The following is an 8,091-nucleotide window of genomic DNA, read 5'->3' as shown; positions in this document are numbered from 1 at the left end:
GGCTAATTTAACTACTCCAAACATATATTGACAGTTGCCAGCAGAGGAAACCTTTTGGTAGTGGCTGTAAGGCATACTTTTTTTAATCCTAAAATGGGTTTTCACATGACACTCTGAATATTTGTCTGAATCCTTGTCCCAGTTTGCCAGTCTTGGTATTTTGGGGGTGAGAAGGAAGGAGGCATACACAATCACACAAAATTCAAAGGTATAAAATCACAGTTCTGCCTCCCCCCCCCCCCTTTTCCTAAAAATTATAGGATACATTTACAAATGTGCTTGCTGTAGATGAACAACAAATTTTCCTAGAACTCATAGCTAAAGAAGAAAAGTAGAGTGAATTGTTACTTTGCTAGAGTGGGTCTGCCCCTACTTCACTATGGGTCTGGCTAATAATTATATATTTGTGAGAGCCTATACCTGAAATGCCCTGTGGTTTCTCTTGCAGTTTTCTACATGAAGATCTCTTGAATTTCCTACTTAGCAGACAGAGAGTGTTAAAGGTTTTCTCTCTGATTCTTTATTATGGGCATTTTTTATGATACAGATACACATTGATGTCACCAAATCTTACTAGAAGCTACGCTTCACATAAAGTTTATCAACTTAATTGTTTCACGCCATACCTTCCTATTTCAGAAAATTTCTCCAGGGTCATTTCTATTACTCTTTGTGCAAGAATTTCTCATGGGCTGGAATTTTTATCTTAGTGACTTTGTCCTCTTTCAGAGATGCAAGATTCCCTTGACACTGCTGTAGAAATGTCACTACTAACATTACATTCCAGTTCTTTCTAACTACTTGGAGTTTCAAGCCTCTTTCTGTATCTGAAAACAAGAAGATTGATATTGGCCATAGAGATTTTGAAAAATTTTCCTTCAACATGATTGTTCATATTGGTGGCCACCATTTATTGTAATACCTGAGCAAACTTTGAATACCTTGATTTTCTTTAATTCTCACTGTGGATTGCCCACTCAGTAAGAGGCTGACAGGCTTTGACAGCATCTATGAGCTTGTATTTGGCACAGTTGCAAAAAAAAAAAAAAAAAAAAAAAGGAAATCTTTGAGCTCTTGTAATTTTATAGGTGCTAACTCATTAATTGCTGAGAATATTGCACTGTGAGCTGGCTTGTTTGTGAGATGCTTCGCAATAACTATGGCATAGGCTTAAAGCAGAATCCCAGAAATTAACTTTGGGACTTTAACAGCTCTGTTGCTGCCATTAGATTACTTAACCGTAGTGATTCTGTTCTATAATGCAATGCTTGTTCTACTTGGTTTTATAGGACTGACTTTCATACTCAACACCAAGTGCAGTGATATAGATGTGCTAGATTGTTTAGTAAAATCATCGCAAAACATTCAGACTGATTATGTAAGCTTTTAGGCCTTGAAGTTTATAGAGTTGCAACAACTTCCTCTGCCAGGGCTCTTGTAAATATTCTGTATTTTAGTATATTCCAAGTGCAGCAGTCTGCATCTTTACAGGCATTCAGTTAGATTTACTTTCTGAGTTTAATTTACATGTTCTGAGTATCAATTCAACTTGTTTAGTCACTTTTCTTTATAGAAAGAAATTCTCTATATTTTCTTTATAGCAGAGATTTGATAAATAGAGTTGTATCTCGAGGACTATTTATCTGGCCCAACCACATATTAGATGAAGTAACTTGTATCAAGAGATGGCAAAGTAAGGGCCTGAGTCTCCATAATATAAGAAATAGCTAGAAGGAAAACACAACAAACTACAGAGGAAAAGCTGCATGAAGGAGACCTTGAGCTTTTGGCCATAAACATAGTCTGACAGTATCAAGGATTTAGGGGAATCACAAGGGCAGTAACTTACCTGCAGGTTTCTCATCCCTGTTGTTTCTGGTTACCTTCTTTAGTAATTTTGTTCTGATAAGCAGAGGACTAAACAGTCAAGAACAGAGCTCAAGTCATCTTAAGATTTGTTGAAGATGCTAAAATAAGAAAGGGTTACCTTGGGGTACAGTGAGTCTGAGCTGGCTGATGTCAGGGAGTGACATTTAGTAGATTCTACTAAAAATATGTGTGTATTCAGTATTTTTAACTGATTAAAAAGCAGGGGTTCAGAAGTCTGATCTCTGGAACTATTTATTCGATGAACCTATTTTTCTTTTAATAAAAATAAAGTCACTTTTTGGCAGGGTTCTCTATAACCAATTGACAAGTCTATTTAGGTCTGCTTCCCAAAGTTTTATTTTTGTATCCTGTTTGTCACCAGCTAATGAGCAGTGCAAAGTATTAGTTGCTGAAGCATGTGGTTTGAGCAGCACTGGACTCGCTGGGCACTGATTATTGAAACAGAAGTTAGTTGGTAAAGCTCCAAGAATCAGCTGAAACTTGGTTTTGAATGTTGTTAGAACCACTTCCACGTGTTTGCCTATGAATCAAAGGAGACATTACTGTCTCCTCAACTGTTTTAAAAAAAATACCCTTGGGCCTTTGCCAGGTGTTGTGCTTAGTGATACTGAGAAAATAACAAGCTGATTAAAACTCTAGTCTTTTATGCTCTATTTATTGGGGGTTTTTAACCTAGCATTTAAGAGCTCCATGTATGATTTTAGGACTCCATGCACACAGGAAAGAAGCAATCCTGACACAGAGTTGACAATTGAATGTAAGAGGCAAAATGTAAAAATGAGAAAGAAGGAAGCATTGACAGCATCGTGTAGAGAGGGTTTTTTTGGTTTGTTAAGATTCGTGCTAAGGTAGACATGTTTGTTTGTTTAAGAAAGCAAAAGGAAATTTTGTAACGATAGATGAAAAACAGAAAAATGAGGTAACTGAAGGGGCAGATCGGTGAAAGTGGAAAACTTTATCTGACAGTCTTGCAATGCAGTAGTGGAAGAAGTGGTGTGCTTGAAGGAAATAAACTAGTCAAACATCCATTTTTCTAAGTACCGTCCTAAGCTCACCATTTTTCTGCAGAACAGTGGACCTGTTAGGTATGACTGAAGTGAGTGCTGCAATGGATTAGAGGTATGCTGAAGTTTGTAAAGGTCTCATCAAATTGCCACTCCACCCTATGCATCTTCCTGCTCAAGCCTGGGACTATTAAAGACTCCTTTGTAACTAAAAGAAGCAGCATTTTGCCTATTACAATGCAAGTGGTGCTTTAGGCTAGGTAAATACTTCCTGGTTCTTAACGTGATATTTAAGACTGCAATTCCCATTTCACATTTTATAATTTAGGTATTAATCTTTGACTCATCCCTGACATTCTCCTTCACACCTACAAGTACTTTGGTGTACAGTATGTTTTGGAATTTAACAAAATTAGATATACTGCACTTTGCCAGAGAATGACTAGAGATGGAGTACTTTTTTCCAAACCAAGCCAAGTTTAAAAAACCACTTCTGCATCCTTAGCAAGACCATGTGTGTCAGGGCAGCTATTGCACCCTAACACATTTGAGAGGAATAAACTGTGCAGATAGGTTAAAAATGTTTCTCCTATCATTAAATTTTATTTTAATACCTTTCTTGTGTGTGCATCTCTGTGTATGTATGTATCTTCTCCCTGAAGAAGTTTTATGCTGTAAGTATTTCAGATAGGGACTCTTCCACTATATGTATTTCATGGATGAACTCTCTGTATTTCAGGATCTCTCCCAGTATTTCCTAGGCTTATTCAGTGACCTGTAAGACATAGATCAGACAAAGAAATGTCTCATTTCTGTTTTTATTTTCCAAATTGATTTTGTATTTTCTAGTGGAAATCCAAGAAATTTAAATGCTGTGCAGCACATCAACAGCATCTGGTCTGGGACCCAGATGCTGCCATTGGCTTCCTCCTCATGTGCCATTGCACTTATGTCATAGCTGCTAACCCCTGCTGTAAAGCAGAGGTGGATTTGTGGCAGAGATCAAGACCTCAAACACATTGTCCTACCTGTAATTTGGGTTTCATTCTGTGTGCTGGAGCTAGAACAGCTATGTCCTGAGGAAATAGCTCTCTGCATTCATGCTGCTGGTCTTTAGCTTGATGGGGTTTTTTTGCTTGCTTTTTCCCTTATCATCACAAGCTAATGTCCTGAATCTCATGTTATTGGGTGTTTGTGCATGAAGGAACAACAGAATCTGAAAAACTGCAAAAAGGATGAAATGTAAAAAAATTAATCTCAGAAGAACACTGACAATCAAGAAAGTCTTGACAAGGGGGTGAAAGTTGGTGTGGATATACCTTACTAAAATGTATGGAGCACTTAGATATTGTGCTAGTGAGTTGAAACAATGGCAAGGCACAGAAAGACTGCCTTACTGCCCCACTAATGGTAATGGTCTGTCCTTTCATCATTCTCTCTCGTATTCCCCTGTTTGCTTCCATGGAGCGAGGAAGATCCTCTTCTATCAGCTTTTGCTACTGATTTCAATGAGAAAATATTAGATGGTAAATTCTTTCAGGCAGGGATTGTTTCTTCATTGCCTGACACAGTGGGACTTTTGAGTCATGACTGCAGACATTAGGGAATCAGGGAAATTATGAGGAAGAATAATAATGGAATAGCACAAATTGTAAATGATTTATTTCCTGAAGATTGTTCAAAGCAGATGTACACAATGCTTAGTTGAATCTCTCGGCAAAATCCAGATCTGCAATGAATAGAGGGATGAAATGCAGCTGGAATTGGAGCTGTCCCTTCTAACCATAGCAGAAGGAATACATTCAATTAATCACATCTTGGATATATGATCTTCTCAGTCCCAGGTCATGACTGGGCTCCTTCTCCCAGCCAGCTCTGGGTTTACACAGGGCAGAGTTTCACAGCATTGCAAACTGCTGGGGAGGAAGGGAGCCTGTAAAACAGCAGTGGATACAGAACTCTTTGCCAGAGCTGTTTCAGTTGTTTGCTTTGCCAAGCTGCTGCTGCCAGGGAGTTTCAGTTCCTTCCAGAAGCAGCAGCTGCTGCCCCTCTAACTGCCCCAGAAACAGTGGAGACACAAGTTCAGCTTCTGTGGCAGAAGAAAACCCAGTGCCCCAAAAGTGGCTTTTGGCTGCCACTTTTGGGAGCAGCAGCATTTGCTGTTGCCTTGGAAGGGGGAAACTCAAGCCACTCTCTATTTCACTAGCCAAGTTTTAGCTTTTAACAGGCTCATAGTATTTATTAGTCACTTCAATCTGAACAGATATTTCTCTGGTTACTCTTGATTAAATGTTTTTCTAAGGGGGAAGGGTGGCTCTTTCCACTGTGATTGCCTGTCCTCTTTCAGTCCTATCTTATCTCTTTGGAGTCTACTGCTGGATCTTGGACTGACCATTTCTTCTAGCATTCACCAACTTCATCTGGTGAATGTGATTTAAAGGGACAAATTTAAGTGGGGTTGGTTTTTTTTTCACAGAGAAAAGATGACAAGAAGTCTGTGACTAGATGATGGGAATTTATTTATTACAGAAACCCACATGAGCTGTAAGAGTAAAAAAATCATGGATATGAAAATGGAAGGATACCTTTTTGGAATAATAATTGCAATAGTCCTGTCATGCACCTAGGGAGGAACAACCCCATGCATGAACACAGGTTAAGGATTGATCTACTGGAAAGCAGCTCTGCAGAGAAGGACTTGGTGGACAACAACAAGCTGTCCATGAGCCAGCAGTCTGTCCTTGTGCCCAAGATGACCATTGGTACCCTGGGGTATATTAGGAAAAGCATTGCCAGCAGGTCAACGGAGGTGATCCTCCCACCTTACTCAGCCCTAGTGAGGCCACATCTGGAGTACTTTGTCCAGTTCTGGGCTCCTCAAGACAAGAAAGATATGGAACTCCTGGATTGAATCCAGTGGAGAGTTGTAAAGCTGTTTAGGGGACTGGAGCACCTCTTCTATGAAGAAACACTGGGAAAGCTGGGCCCTGTTTATCTGGGAGAAGAGATGACTCCAGATGGAAACATGGGAAGTTTCACTTCAATATGAGAAAAAAACTTCTTTACTTTGAAGGTGATAGAGCACTGGAACAGACTTCCCAGAGTGGCTGTTGAATCTCAGTCTCTGGAGATATTCAAAACCTGCCTGGACATGATTCTGTGCAACCTGCTCCAGCCAGGAGTTTGGACCAGATTGTGACACAAGTAATCTTTTCTTTTTATACCAATAACGACAATATATGGCTTTATCACAATCCTCCAGAGGATTGGGAAATCCAGTGGATTATTGCTTAGTGAAAAATCTTTACAGAAGACGGACAGGACTTGAATAGCAGGTGCTTGAGGGGCCAGACAAATAGTCATTTTAAGCTTCTAAATGTATTTCTACATTATAAAGATGGTGATCAACCATGTTCTTCAAGTGTACTCACATTTCAGAGTCTCATGGTGGTTTTCTAGTCACCTACAGAGGACTAGAATTCTCCCTTTGGCGAAGTAACTGAATACATTATTTCTATGTGACATTCTAGTTAAACCATCTTCCTCAATTATTCATGATATGCATCAGAGGAAAAAAGGGGAGAAAATTACAACTTGCATCAGAAAAATTGGGAGCTATTAAGAAAAATTCTTATCATAAAGGTATTGTAACACTAGGAAGACCTACCAAAGAGGTTGTGCTGTCCTTCAAGGGAAGATTTAAACCGTAGGTTAGAGAAACACCAGCGAAGAATGAGCTTGGTAAAGTTATTTCTGCTGTGGTGCACAGGGATTAGAGAATTTCTTGGGTCTCCTTCTGCCTTGCATTTCTATGAACCGGGGCTTTTGTTGTTGTTTGCTGTGTGCTTATTGATCTATCCCAGTACACTCTTTCCCATTTAAACTGCAATTCTGCATTAAGTACTGCCTTCAAAAACCTTTTCCTTTTTCAGTAATCTTTTTCCTGAAGAGCACGCTACATCTCTCTTTTATTAAACACACACTATCTGTATGTTCCAGTCTTCACTTTGTCAGGATTTTAGAGCTGTTTCCAGCAAGTTGTGTTTTTTCATAGGCTCCAGGCATTGAGAGAAAAACCACAGCCTAGAAGGAAAAGTTTGCATAACTAAAAAAATGTTAATGTCTCCCAATAGGCAGTATTCACATGGGGCTTGCAGAAGATGGGCATAAAACCCGGAGTGATTTCAGTAGTGCCAGCATTTGCCTAGAGGAGCCCATCCATACACATTAGAGATGTTATATGCTATAGATACTGTTCAAATAGTCTCTTTCATTAGGGATGCTATAATTCAGTTATACTCCATATCTTATTTTCATGCTAAACCATATACAGAGCATTTTTACAAGGGCATGTAGTTCTAGGACAAAGGAGAGCTACAAATCAAAAGAGTGTGGGTTTAGACATGATAGTAGGAAGAAATGCTATGCTTTTAGGGAGGTGAAGCACTGGAACAGGTTGCCCAGAGAAGCTGTGTATGCTCCATGCCTGGAAGTATTTGAGGACAGATTGGATGGAACTTTGAACACCCTGGTCTATGGGAAGGTGTAATTCCCATGGCAGGGGAGTTGGAACTAGAGGATTTTAAGGTCCCTTCCAGCCCAAACCATGCTAGGATGGAGTCTCCCTTATTTCTACACCAGACAACTCGTTCTCATTTGTTATGAGACCCACTGAAGCCTCCCTGTGAGCTGCAGATGTTGAACCACCACAAAGAAGATTCTCACTAAGGACTTTGGTCCTGTGAGCTCTTAGTAAAAGAAGTGAGGAATGGAAGACAAGATTACTCTGAAGTAACTTCTGGAGTAATTGTTGTTTGTTGGCCATTGACTGCGTACAGAGCTGAGGGAGAATGGCTTCCCAGCTGAAATATCTCTTCAGGTGTGAGAAACTGGAGCAGGAGAAGGAGTGGTGGTGGCTCAATTCAAACTGCACTTATGTCCCTGGTCAAGTCCTGATAAGAAATTATTTATTGTTGGATGATTTTGTGGAAAGTTTTTCATAGAACTCTGTGACAAAGTGTGTTCCTTACATGGTTCATGGGCAGAAGCCCTTCTTATCCTAATACTAGAACAATGTGAATACCAAATGCTTTCCACAGTTGGTGAATTTCAGTTTAGGACCTGTTTCAAAACAGAGATTGGTTTTATCTGTGCATTTTACATCTTGGACTGAACTTCTTATATTCCTGTACCTACA

Source organism: Melospiza georgiana, chromosome 1 (genome assembly GCF_028018845.1).
Source record: "Melospiza georgiana isolate bMelGeo1 chromosome 1, bMelGeo1.pri, whole genome shotgun sequence".
Lineage (NCBI taxonomy): Eukaryota > Metazoa > Chordata > Aves > Passeriformes > Passerellidae > Melospiza > Melospiza georgiana.
The sequence above is the reverse complement of the archived record's forward strand: the minus strand, read 5'-3'. Positions refer to the sequence as shown.